Here is a 14,865-nt window from a genome sequence, read left to right as displayed (position 1 = left end):
CGCTACTTCCCACATATCCCATCAATCAATGGATTTATGGAGGGAACACTTCGATGAACAGATAATTTCACATTTTGGGCCGGTCGATTTGCCAACAAGATCGTGTGATATCACACCATTAGACTCTTTCCTGTGGGAATATGCAAAGTCTTAAGTCTAGGCGAACAATCCCGCTTCAATTCAGTTACCAGTTACTAGTCGAAATGCTCGAACGAGTCATCAAAAATTGGAGTCAACGGATGAACCATTTGAGAACTAGACGCGGGCAAAATTTGAAAGAGAAAATCTTCAAAAAATAAATGCCAAAGAATGTTCTTTCGAATGATAATAAAGATTCCCTAATAAATTTGAAGTTTCTGTGTTTTTTCTTTAAAAAAAAGTAAAGAACCTCGAAATGGATCGCGTTGTAAAATAATGCCGATCAAACGAACTTCGAGGCTCATATGCATTAATCTTACTCCCCAGGCCGGAAACTGCCTCATATGTACTTAAGCTGTTTATTATTAATGGTGGGGTTTCAGCTGTTCAATTTTGAAGACAAAAATGGAAAGAGACGAAACTCCAAACACTTCGAAATTACTTCGTGATATCAAAGAAAGTACACACAAACCATTTTCTTTCATCTTCTATCTCCGCGACAATACTGCCCACAAAAGTACCAGTTTCCAGTCTGCAAACCACACCATTGGGTACAATAATATTTGCATGTTTATACATTAAGGAGGACAAACAATGGGGGACAGACTCTGTTGGCGGCACGGTTTAGGTGGGAAGAGGCATGCCATTAAAAGACTCAATAAAAAGTGTAGCTCTTTTGTAGTTTTATTAGTTGCATTGTTGCGGAGCATTGGTACACATTACGATGGACTTTTTGCCACTTATGGGAACAAAGAGAAAACTGTAAATACAATTATGTATGGTGCAAAGCTGTAAAGCGGTCTACGCTTTAGACTCACATAAATAAATTAAAGAATGATAATAGAACTGTTGACACACAATATATCAGCTGTTCCATTTACGTATGATCGCTTTTGAGCGGGGCAACGCTGAGAGCGATTTAAAAATGAGAGAGTGAACAATTCAGAGATCTTAGTTAGTAGTGAGTACTGGAATTTAGAGAAGCTATAAGCCAGTAACAGCTGTTTACTAGCATCAAGTATTAATTCATGCGTAAGACCAGCTTAGATACTAGGAGAGTGGAAACGTCTTTTTCTTATAGGTATTTCGACTTACTGGACAACTATGTTTCTATCTCGGTAAATCTTCCTTAAAGTTTTCAACCATGGATATACACTCTTGGTAAATAATCCGCAAAAAAAGGTGGAAAAAAACCACAAAACATCAAAACACTTAAATAGGTTATGAAGAAAGCAAAATTCTAAAAAAAAAATTAGTTCTTGGATCTAGAAAAAACGCTCATGATTTCAACAAAAATGTAATTATTTAGGAACGTCGGTTCTTTCTAACTTTTATGCAGAAATAATTTTTGTTATCCATTGTTCCACTGTGCAACGCAGCGTGGAAATTTGCATTTCGCTAAAAAGTGTCAATATCAATAACTGTTACTTTCGCTAGGCCAATATGCAAATAACTCAGTCGGTACTCGCATGCAAGTACTCGTCTCACGTCGTTCGCCATCGCCGGTCGATCGCCGCAGCTGGTTAACTGTTGTACCAACTCCAACCGGTGTGTTTGCATATCGCTTACACTTGGCAATGGTTCCCCCGTTGGCCAGCACCTTCACATGTATGTATGAGCGCGTTTGCGCGAATATGCAAAGAGTCCAAATGATTGGTAAACACATAAAATACACACAATAGCGTGTGAATCGCAAGCCAATTGCAGGGGCTACGGATACATATGAATATCTATGTAACTATTAATCGTCAGAGGTAATTAGCCCATAGAAAGTGTGGACATGACGGTATTTGTTGTTGCTTTGCATTTTGGGTGCTGTTATCGGCAAATTAACTTATTGAAGATATATTTACCGTTTAAGAGTTCAATTAACTTCGTAGTTTAGGTGGGGAGACTTGATGATTTTTGGTTCGGCATAAACAAGAGAACAGAAGAGTTCATTATACCGTAAACAGTTTATTAAGTTGTTAACACACAGAAGGAGGTTCGAGGTTCCCTGTGACATCATACGATCTTGGTGGCCAATCGACTGGCCTGAAAGTTGAATTTAGCTGCTCACGGAAGTGTTCTCTCAATAAATCCATTGATTTATGCAATGTGTATGAAGTAGCGCCATCTTGTGGAAACCAAATGTCGCCGAGATCACCAGGTTCAATTTCAGACATCAAATAGTCGGCTATCATGGCGCGATAACGGTCGCCATTGACGGTTACGTTCTCACCATAATTCTTGAAGAAATTTGGACCGCTGATTCCACCGACCCACAAACCACACCGAACCGTTGTGTTTTCTGTATGAAATGACAGCTATTGAATCTCTTTAGTTTGCTCTTCGTCCCAAATGCGACAAATTTGTTTGTTTTCATACCCATTAAGCCCTAAATGGGCCTCATCGTGAATAAAATTCAAAAACGTCAGATCTTCTAGAAACATTTCATGAGACCATAGAGAGAAGCGATATCGCTTGGGAAGATCTAGCGTCTTCAGTTCTTGCACAAGCAAAAAAATGGTCAAACTGAAGGCTTTTGAAGGATGTTGAATATTCCATAGAGCTATTTAATGAATCTCAATTGATACTGTGTAGTTTGGCTGAAGAAACAAAGTCTCGTAACTCTCTCCAGTCTACACACTCTTGATCTTTTTCAAAATATAAGTAATAGCTGGTAGAAAATTCTTGCCATCTTTCATCTGGGACTTAACCGAATGTAAAAAAAATATTCTGGAAATGGCCGCATTGAAATAGTCCATTTGGTGTCACAAAACAAAACCAAACGATAAACAGAGAAGTTGAGGTGTATTATATTTTGTTTCCGCGGATAAGATCCAATGGAAGTGAATTTTGATTCCTCCGGTTCCGGAACTCTTTATTTATGAAATTTTATTGGACAACCGCAGACAATGCATAATACGTCCTTATATATTTGTATGTATGTGTTAAATAAATTTCTTATCGCCGTTGAAAAATGAGTTTCCGCCCACATTTTCTGCGATTGCGAGCATAAAAATAGAATTTAATGAAAACATCATGTCAGCCGGTCAGTCTATTGTTATCGGATGAACTGAGTAATGAAGATCCGCACACAATATATAATATATCTATATGTATGTGTGTATGTATGAATGCGTTTGAAAAAATTAAAAAACCAAGAAAATATACGCTGGACACATGCTAGAGGAAAGTATGTGCGATTAATTCCGCCTTCGAAGTCAGCGAACTCATTATTTTCGCTTAAGTAAATACTTATGCCACATTAATACACAAACACACACACACACATGCGTGTGAGTGCTTGCGATTCTCAGCCATTTGATTGCATTGCGTTGCATTATTCACTCCTTTTTCTATTGCATTGTGCGCCAACGCAAGTGTGAATGATTAAAATTTGCAAGTTATTAAACTGACACACACACACACATACACACATGCATACATAGGCTTGTACAGGCACTCACATGTGTGATTAAATTGTGAACAAAGCGTAAATGTCTGCAGAAAACCTATTGCATTTCATATGATAATTAAAAATATTCACTATTATCTTTGCATGCGAGAAGGAGAGGATGTGAGCAAAACAACAAATACGATAAAGGATATGCGGACAGTTGCTGTAATTAGGACAACGCAATCCAAAGTCTAATATCAAATGGAAATCTGCTATTTTAAGCAAATCAAGGTACAATTTTGTATGCAAAGTTCAGCATGAGAAATTGGCGCTGAAGCAGAAGGAAGTCCAAACATATTTAAATCACATATTTTCCTGAAATCTCAAAGAGCTGACTGCTGTGTGCAACGAATGAAGCTCGACATTCTGATGTTCTAATCTTACAATATTCACTTTAGGGGCTCTACTTACAAGTAAAACAAAAACCTTTATTTTGTATTTTTAGTTTTTTGAATAGACATTTTATGTTATTAATAAAAAACAAGTAAGGAAGAGCTAAGTTCGGGTGACACCGAACATTTTATACTCTCGCATGATAAAGTGATAATCGAGATTCCATTATACGTCATTTACATATTTTTCAAACACCGTTTTTGTGTAAAGTTTTATTCTGCTACCATCATTGGTTCCTAATGTATATACTCGTATTATACAGAGAAGGCATCAGATGGAATTCAAAATAGCGTTGCATTGGAAGAAGTCGTGGTTGTGAACCGATTTCACCCATATTTCGTACTTATCATCAGGGTGTTAAGAAAATATTATATACCGAATTTCATTGAAATCGGTACAGTAGTTCCTGAGATATGGTTTTTGGTCCATAAGTGGGCGACGCCACGCCCATTTTCTATTTAAAAAAAAACCTGGGTGCAGCTTCCTTCTGCCATTTCTTCCGTAAAATTTAGTGTTTCTGACGTTTTTTGTTAGTCGGTTAACGCACTTTTAGTGATTTTTAACATAACCTTTGCATGGGAGGTGGGTGTGGTTATTATCTGATTTCTTCCATTTTTGAACTGCATATGAAAATGCCTGAAGGAAACGACTCTATGGAGTTTGGTTCACATAGCTATAGTAGTTTCCGAGATATATACAAAAAACTTAGTAGGGGGCGGGGCCATGCCCACTTTTCCAAAAAAATTACAAATATGCCCCTCCCTAATGCGATCCTTTGTGCCAAATTTCACTTTAATGTCTTTATTTATGGCTTAGTTATGACACTTTATAGGTTTTCGGTTTTCGCCATTTTGTGGGCGTGGCAGTGGGCCGATTTGGCCCATCTTCGAACTTAACCTTCTTATGGAGCCAAGAAACCATATGTACCAAGTTTCATCATGATATCTCAAATTTTACTCAAGTTACAGCTTGCACGGACGGACGGACAGACAGACAGACATCCGGACTCTACTCGTCACCCTGATCACTTTGGTATATATTACCCTATATCTGACTCTTTTAGTTTTAGGACTTACAAACAACCGTTATGTGAACAAAACTATAATACTCTCCTTAGCAACTTTGGTGCGAGAGTATAAAAATAATGAACATTGCCAGCATTTAATATACTGTAACAATCGGCGATTCCTTAGGATATGGACCTGAGCAAGACTTTACTGCGTAAAATTGTCTCAAACACTTTAGTTTTTGGAAAATTATTATTATAATAGATGAATACAAGAAAGGAATGGGGAACTAGTCCACATTTTGATTTGACAAAAGGCGTTCCAAAAAAAATATTTTTGTGTGACAAATTTTACACTTCAAGGTGGGCTTACATGAGTTTCTCGGCTTCAAAAAATAGATTTTTATTGTCCTATTTAATTGTTGATTAAGTTGCTCATAATTCCCGTCCTGCTATATGGTGCAGAGGCTTGGGCGATGACAGCAACCGATGAGTCGACGTTACGAGTTTTCGAGAGAAAAATTATGCGAAAGATTTATGGTCCTTTGCGCATTGGCCACGGCGAATATCGCATCCGATGGAACGATGAGCTGTACGAGATATACGACGACATTAACATAGTTCAGCGAATTAAAAGACAGCGGCTACGCTGGCTAGGTCATATTGTCCAGATGGATGAAAACACTCCAGCTCTGAAAGTATTCGACGCAATACCCGCCGGGGGAGGCAGAGGAAGAGGAAGACCTCCTCTCCGTTGGAAGGACCAAGTGGAGAAGGACCTGGCTTCGCTTGGAATATCCAATTGGCGTCACGTAGCGAAAAGAAGAAACGACTGGCGCGCTGTTGTTAACTCGGCTATAATCGCGTAAGCGGTGTCTACGCCAATTAAGAAGAAGAAGAAGGTGTCTACGCCAATTAAGAAGAAGAAGAAGATTCAATTGTAGAACGTCTGTAGAAGCTCAAATTGACCAGAGTAAAATTTTTGGAGATACCACGATGAAAAGTTGCGCGATCGGATTCGGCTTTTTCGTCACTTAAAATTTTAAACGCGTTTTCTCGATACTATGGATTCAAAGTCGGGAGTCAAGATTTTTCGCAAGGTCAACCGATCTTAATGAAATTTTACGCAGCTTTCCCAAATATAATTTACAAGGTCTTGAAATAAGGGTTTTTTTGACATTTTGCCATTTTTTGATTATTTCAAAAAGCTTACACCTTCTATCATCACTTGTCAAATATATCTAAGAAGGTCGTGTGGAAATTTCAACTCGATCGGTCCAGACATTTCGAAAAAGTTTTTATCACTGACTTTGAATAGGTTTCGAGAAAACGCGTTCGAATAATATTTTGAAATATATGTATGTATGTACCTGGTGCGTAATATTCTTCTCACATTCTTAGGTTACAGTGCGAAAATGGGCGAACTCGGACTACAACCACGCCTCCTTCCCATATAACACAAATTAAAATTCCTTTGAATTCCTTCACTTTCTAGTATATAATTCAAGACGCAGTTAATAAACGAGATCAAATTTTGCGCGAATAATATCTTTGAAGTATGCCGTCCTATTTGTTGAAATTATCCGAATCGGGCCTAAACTGTTAAAGCCCTTAGGTATCGAATACTTATAACTGACTTTTGACCGAATATATCGCCCGATGCATAAGACATATACTTAAAATGCAGAAAAATCCTTTCCTGATAACAGTTTGTCTGTATACTAAAAATGGGCTGAAACGAGTCAAGACTTCCCCGAGCCCCATAACCTAATAATAGTATGTGAGTTATCTCAATGAAAATGAAAAGACATGTTTTACCCATTTAACAGTGTATCTTTTTGGCTAAAGTAGATAGAATCGGTTCAATACTACCCTCCACTCCCATACTTTGCAGAAGGAATTTTTCGAATTTTGATTCCTTCAAGTTGCGAGTGTATAAAATGTTCGATTGCACCCGAACTTAGCTCTTCCTTTCTGGTTTAAGTCAAAAAAAAGCTCTTGAACCATGCTAATATTCGACTAAAGGATCTTAATATTGGCTAACAAGGCACAATTGGTCATACGGTATAAGTTTGAGAATAGAAGGAAGACTTTGCTATTAGCAAAGATCGGTCTAATAAAGAAATATCTTCGATAGGCTACTGAATGAGGCTGGCATGTAATAGGTCTCTGTGTTTCATTCTTCAAGTTTTCATAGCATTTCTTTTAGTGAATATTTTCTTATATTTTTGGACTAATACACGAGCACATGTAGTTATGTAGGGTATATTTACACTTACATATCAACATATATACAGCTGCGGTCAAATTCTTTTCGTAAAAACCCGAACAGAAACTCATTGTTTAACTCATTGTTTGGAATTTTAAATATATCAAAAAATGTATGTGGAGTTTCGGCGGCCAAAAATTTAGTAGTGTAATAATGAAACCCGAAATCTCGATAAAAAAGTGGTAAAACACTTTTTTTATTTTTTCAAATGGGATATTGCTTTTTTATGACATTAGTATTTAGTTACGTAACGTTTATTTTTTAGCATTCGTCGTGGCTGTGAGTCAACAAGTTTTGGGCAGCTTTCGTTGGAAATAGACTGCCATGCGTTCTTCACAGCCTCCCAGAGTTGCGTGGTAGATGTCGGCTTACATCAGGCTACTACCTCCTTGACATCAGTCCACAAATTTTCGATGGCGTTGATTTCTGGGGACTGTGGCGGCCATTCCATTACCTTGGCATTCCTTTCCTCAAACCACCTTTTAGCAACTTTTCTTCACTGGAATACGGCAGCATGGGTTTCTGAAGTACTTCGACATACGAATCACCCGTCATGTTTTCCTTAGTCCAATAAATCAGTCCAATACCTTGCCAATAAAAGCATGCTCAAACCATGATACTCGCACCTCCATATTTTACCGGTTTTGTTGTATATTTCGGCTGGTATTCGATATTGGGCGGACGTCTTACATATTGACGTGATCTCTTTCCGCTATACTTAAGAATCTTCGATTCGTACGACCATAAAATGTTCAGCCATTTTGTCAAAAACCATTTTAAATGTTCTTTGGTGAATCGAAGTCTCTTTATACCCTGAACAGGGTATATTAAACTTGTCACGAAGTTTTTAACACCCAGAAGGACGCGTACGAAGTATATATATAAATGATCAGTATGTTGAGCTGAGTCGATTTAGCCATGCCCGTCTGTCTTTCTGTCCGTCCGTCTGTCTGTATATATACGAACTAGTCCCTCAGTTTTTAAGATATCGTGTTGAAATTTTGTAAACGTCATTTTCTCTTCAAGAAGCTGCTCATTTGTCGAAACTGCCGATATCGGACCACTATAACATATGGCTGGCATGCAAACTGAATGATCGAAATCAAGTTCTTGCATGGAAAACTTTCGCATTTGACAAGATATATTCACGAAATTTGGTATAGATTATTTTCTAAGGCAACAATGTAATATCCGATGAAATTGTTCAGATCGGTTGACTATAGCATAATGCTTGCATGGAAAACTTCCTCATTTAACGATATATCGTAATTTGGTTTGAGTTATTGTTTATAGAAATAATGTAATATCGAAAGAAATTGTTCAGATCGGCTAACTATAGCATATAGCTGCCATACAAACTGGACACATAGTTACTAAAAGAAATGCAACTGTGAAGGGTGTATTAGCTTCGGTGCAGCCGAAGTTAACGTTTTTTCTTGTTTTTATATGACATATGTACATATGTATATTAAAAGAAAGCCTAGCACTACTAAGAATTTGACCGCAAATGTATATACATACATATATGTATGTCATATATTTTTTAGCACTGTGCTAAAGTCCCTTAGGTCGCACTTAACAAACATTTCCAGCTAATTTCTCAAACAAACATGCATGCTTATATGTATACATATGTACTTATGTATGTATGTTGTATTATGTTGTTATTGTATAATATATCGGCTGTATTTTGGCGAAATTAAAAAATTACCAACGAATTTGTGATTAAATGAATTCGCCAATGACCGTGCCATTGCCGCTCGGTGCGCGACCATGGCTATGCAACAAAAGTGCTGATGAACACAATGCCATGTGAGGAGCGTTCAATCGAATGCAAACCTTTGTAAAACATATAAAACAGCTAAAATAACAACAACAACAACAACATTAGCCACGGCGGCAAGCATAATAAAAATCCGAGCAAAGTACTGAGTAATTATAAAAAACTGCAAGTGAATTAAAAATCCACACCACACCACACACACACAAAACACACGCACACACCCACCACAGACAACTGCTCATGCTCGCCCGAATGTCGCTCGTTTCGCATGGGGTGAAATTCAATTGAAACGCACCCAACCCATGCCGGCCTACAATTTGCTTCTTGAATGGTTATGTAAACGTTTTAACTGCTGGCATTATGTAAGAGTCGTGCCGCACAACTGGTCCACCCCCACCATGATTATATCGCATCTTATTGTTGCCACTGTTGTTGTTGGTTTTTTGCATTGTGCGCCGATTTCCATTTGGTTGTTGGTTGTAGAATTTTGTGATGATTTAAAAGTGATTTTGAAATGAAATCACGAATCAAGCCAAACAATCGGAACAATCAGATATGCACAGGTGGCTTCGCTGGCTGGTTGACTGCCTAACTGACTGTCTGATGGCCTAAGTGGAGATGGAAGGAAGGTGGACGGACCATCAGTCATGTGGCGAGTGTTTGTTGGTTGCATTAAGTGCAAAAAGTTAATGTCGAAATTTAATTTATAAATAGTAATCGGCAACAAAATATTATTGTTTTCTTATTTTGTACTTTTGCCATATATTTTTTTACCCCTTTTTTTCAAATACATTTCATTTCACTTCATCAACTGCATTAAATTAACGAAATTCGTATAAAAAACAGAAAAATGGAAATAACTTTGCCATTACAATGAAAATAAAAATGAATGAGTGAAACCCGTTTTCGTAGAAAATAGGCACCAACTGAAAGTAACCTCCATAGCGCTACAGTCCTTCTTCTTCTTTTTTACAAACTGTCACCGATTCGAACCAAGTGAATTCAGTACATTTCTCGTTGAGATCTGCTTATTCTTCTAAATTTTAATCACGACTGACAAAATTCTATATTTTATCGTCTTCAAAATAGGATATTTGTGCCAATACAACCATGCCAACTCCAATTTTACTTTTCCATACACTAATTGTCCTTTTTACTGGGTTTGTGGGGTTGGTTCAGTGAATTTTGGTTTTTTCTCGGTTTCGGCCTCATCCACGTTGTGAAACATTGTTTATGCAACCTCTACTCAGGCCTTTCAAGTCTTTTGATACGAGTTTGGTAGCTCGAATGTGTTAAGTCAATACATAAGGGATATTCAGATCGTATGCTATCTCTCTGACGCAAACACGACGATTTTCTAGCACGTTTATGATGTTATTGTCATTAAGAAGAATTCAGGTCTAAGAAACATTTTCTATCGATTTGATTTGCGCGCGCAGTTTAAAAGAACCAGTCCGAGTCAAATTTGATCAGAAGGTAAATTGAAGATATGTATATAAATTATTTCGTGAATAAGCCGTTTTCAGTGTGTTGTGTTGCTATTCTCATTAATCATATCAGTTTACAACTCCGTAGGGGTCTCACACGATAGGGAGTCTCCTTGTCTGAAAGCTCGCTTCGTATCGAACGGCTCGGAGAGGTCTTTTCCGTTTCTGACTAAGCTTTTGGTGTTGCTCAACTTCAGCTTACACATACTTATTAACTTTGCGGGGATAACAAGTTCGGACTGCCGAAGGCGGCTTTAAAATCGACGAAAAGGTGCTGTGCGTCGTTCTTTCTTTCACGGTTCTTTTTCAAAATGTGGCGCATAGGGAAAATCTGGTCGATAGTAAAATCTCCAAGTCTAAGGCCACACTGATAAGGTGGTTCAGTTTTTTGATGGCTCGATAATACCTTTTATCTGATAATAAGTAAGTTTATCCCACGGTAGTTGGCGCAGATTATGGGGTCTCCCTTTTTGCGGATTGGGCATAGCAGTCTTAAATTCCAATCATCGGACATGCTTTCATCCACCTTGTTAGTTCTTCGCCGCCGTGTTTGAATAGCTCGGCCGACAATCCATCGGCCCCCGCCGCTTTGTTGTTCTTAAGGCGGGTAATTGCTATTCGAACCTCATCATAGTCGGTTAATGGAGCATTTATTCTGTCGTTATCAATTGGAGAATCGATTTCGCCATCTCCAGATGTTACACTTTCACTGCCGTTCAGCAGGCTGGAGGAGAGAAAACTTCATAACTTCACTAAACTCTGAAAATTAGCCACTAGATCACCTCTTTGGGTTCTACAACAGGTAGGGGATCTTATGCTCATCAAAGTATAATATTACTCCGACATACACTTCAAAATACCGCTCAAATCTTTACGTACTTTTTCAACAGAGAAAATAAAGCTGTTAACATTTCGAGAAACTATTTTCTTCTTTTATTTTTGAACATTGAGTTCGTCTTTGCCTTAGGTTTCGAATATTAAGAAGACATACATACATATATAACTCACGATTCTGTTCAAGCCTATTGTTCTCATTGTTTGATGCTACATCGAGCTAACCTCGATTTAGATATTAATTGGTGGATGTCACATCGGAAACCTTTCACCAAATATTTATTAAAGTGAGTTTTTAATTAATTTAAAATTATAAAAAAAATTGAGAATTATTTTCGATTGAATTGAGTAACCTCTTTCTTAGTTGAGTTAAGTTCAGCTATGCTAATTTCACCTTGTCAACAATACTTTGGTGAGTACTTTGTATTCTCATATGTACGTACACAGGTACATACCTATGCAAGTGCAGCGTTATCAATTTGTATGCAAGCATGTGTCCATATGTCGGTTCGTATATATACCATAATACATACTCGTACATATGGGTATGTGTGCTTGTCGCTGTGTTCAATGAGCGAACTCCTCAAATTATTTTGATTAATTACGCTGCAACTTTTTTCGGTCTTTCACTTTAACACAAACTTTTTCTTTATGATTTGCATGCAACAACAACGCGCTGTTGTTATTTTACAAAACCAAAAACGAAAACAAACCGACACATATGCAAATAACCGTATCTACATATGCTATGGGCCTGGACATTTAAATGAAATTTTCATTATATGCAAAGTAAACTAATTAATTAAGTTTAAAGTTGATTTGTCATCAGCGCTCAGTTCATGTTCAGTTGCTCAATCAATGTTGAAGTCCATAGGTTGGGCTATTAATTGAAATTTTCAAGGTATTCTAAAATTGACTTTGCGTTTTGATCGACTAAAAATTTAAGCTGGAGCAGTTTTTGGACATGAAAGGTATACATATGCACATACATATATACGTCTATATTTAAAAAGTAAGGAAAAAACTTGATAGGGTAGAATAGAATACAAAATAATACCAAAAACCGAGCAAAGCTTAGAAATAGTTTGACGTCGGAATCAGTGATCGCTTTTACCTAACTTTAAAAAAGGTTCTGCCAACCTAGAATTTTTTGTTTTATCTGTTTATTAATTGACCAATCCGGGTCAAATTTGATCAGATGGTATGACCTTTGGAACCAAATTTGCCAAGCTTTCGTAGCGGTTGATCTTAAAAGAACATCCAGAGAGACGGGTATCAGATTGAATGTTGTACCGAAACTAAGGGCGATATAAGCCGATATTATCTGGCTTTTGTGTAAATTCATACTGCACTCCGTCATATACATATTACTGATTAATTTTAGTTATTATAAATTAAGACATTCAGACGTTTAAAAAGAAATGATCGTGTCATTCATTTGTTATTTCATAGGCATAAATTGATATTTGCACCGCGACCTAAGGTCTGTTGTGTTCTTCCTTCTATCACAACGACTCATACACGCACGACACACTGATAAATTCCAATATACTGCTGTATTTTAAGAGGTTACATCCTATTCGGATATATGGATTGAAAGGCCTTAATCCTGCGTCTACAGATAGTTGTGTGGTCTATCATTAGGTGCTAGGAAGTTTGCGGCTTCATGCCGCAGAACCGGCAGTTTGCGTAGGAGGCTAGACCTGGTCTTAGCTTAGAGTGTTTTATTTTCCTTAAAATGAAAAAGATCTAATTAATTGTTAATAGAAGTTAAGAACTGTTAATAGTAAAATTTAAATTGAGTATTGCTCCAGTTAAGGCGTTCCGTTCCCCAAAAGAATAAAATTGATAATGCGAGAATACCATTAGATGACTAGCTTTAAGATTACGACGTTAGAATTGGCCAATATCTTCTTCTTTACTTACGCTGGTAACAACAGTGCCTCAGTCGTTTCTTCTTTTCGCAATGTGTCGCCAATTGGCACCTGGTTTCTCCACCTGGTCTTTCCAACGGTCTTCCTCTTCCTTTGCTTCCCCCGGCGGGTACTGCGTCGAATACTTTCAGAGCTAGAGTGTTTTCGTCCATTCGGACGACATGACCTAGCCAGCATAGCTTCTGTCTTTTAATTCGTTGAACTATGTCAATGTCGTCGTGTATCTCATACAGCTCATTGTTCCATCGAATGCGGTATTCGCAGTGGCCAATGCGCAAAGGACCATAAATCTTCCGCAGAATCTTTCTCTCGAAAACTCGTAACGTCGACTCAACAGATGTTGTCATCGTCTATGCCTCTGCACCATATATCAGGACGAGAATGATGAGTGACTTATAGAGTTTGGTTTTTGTTTGTTGAGAGACCACTTTACTTTTCAATTGCCTACTCAGTCCGAAGTAGCATCTGTTGGCAAGAGTTATTCTGCCATATTGTGGTTCAATATGAATTGGTTTCATACGGTCAAGCGGTCAATAAGGAGTACTACTTGGCCGTCTCAGTCCATTCCAGCCGGTTGGTTATAACAATTATATGGAAAATTGGATTAATCATTAGCATGCTTGAATTGGTTCAAAAGGAGCTTATATTGAAGGCAACAATAAAGATTTGTGGCATGAAAATGTTTTTTCCTTTGTCTGCCCATTTCAATTTCAAATCAATCTAATGGTTTTCAGTTTGCCACAAAGTTTGTAACACCTGAAAGGAAACATCAGAGACCCTATAAACCAACAGATCAAGTCTTTCTATCTGCCTGTACAAGAACTAGGCTCTCAGTTTTTGATATATCGATCTGAAAATGTTGCTTACGGTCTCATTCTTCCCAAGAAGCAGCGCATTTGTAGCAATGGGCAATATTGAACCTCTATATCATATATGTAGCTGTCATACAAATTGACCGATCAAAATGAAGTTCTTGTTGGGAAAACCTTTATAGTTGGCAATATATCGGACTTATGGCACGAAATCCATTGAAATGAAAACTATATTTTATATGTTTATTTACCAACAATTCACCCTTTTTTTAATTTTGGCAATCAAATTATTTAGCATTTTTCCATCTCTACTAATTCCATAAATAAACAACAAATTGATTTTATTAATTATTTAAAAAAAATATCGTAATCTCAATCAATTTCATGGACCGCTGCAACCGCATTTCAATAAAGTGAAATGCAATGAAAATTTTCGAAATGAAATCACTTTTCAATCGAAGTCCATTCAGCTGCTCGGATTTTATTTATTTGCGAAATGTAATCAATTAAATTGATTGAGGCTCCATAAATGCAGCAACTAAGCAATGAAAAATATAATTTCAATATGAATTTTCAATGCAAACGCAGCAGCACCTGTGTGTGTGTGTGTGCATGTGAAATTGGCAACAATGGCAACCTGGGCAAATTAGAGAGTGAGCAAAACTCTAAACGAGTTGGCGTTGCGGAGCGTTCGTGTTTAAGTAAATTCCAATACAAGCAACGTGCCACACCAAACCGAACTATGTGAATGCACCTCCAAGGATAGA

The sequence above is a fragment of the Bactrocera tryoni genome, chromosome 4 (assembly GCF_016617805.1).
Source record: "Bactrocera tryoni isolate S06 chromosome 4, CSIRO_BtryS06_freeze2, whole genome shotgun sequence".
Classification (NCBI taxonomy): Eukaryota; Metazoa; Arthropoda; class Insecta; order Diptera; family Tephritidae; genus Bactrocera; species Bactrocera tryoni.
This window is presented reverse-complemented; position numbering follows the sequence as displayed.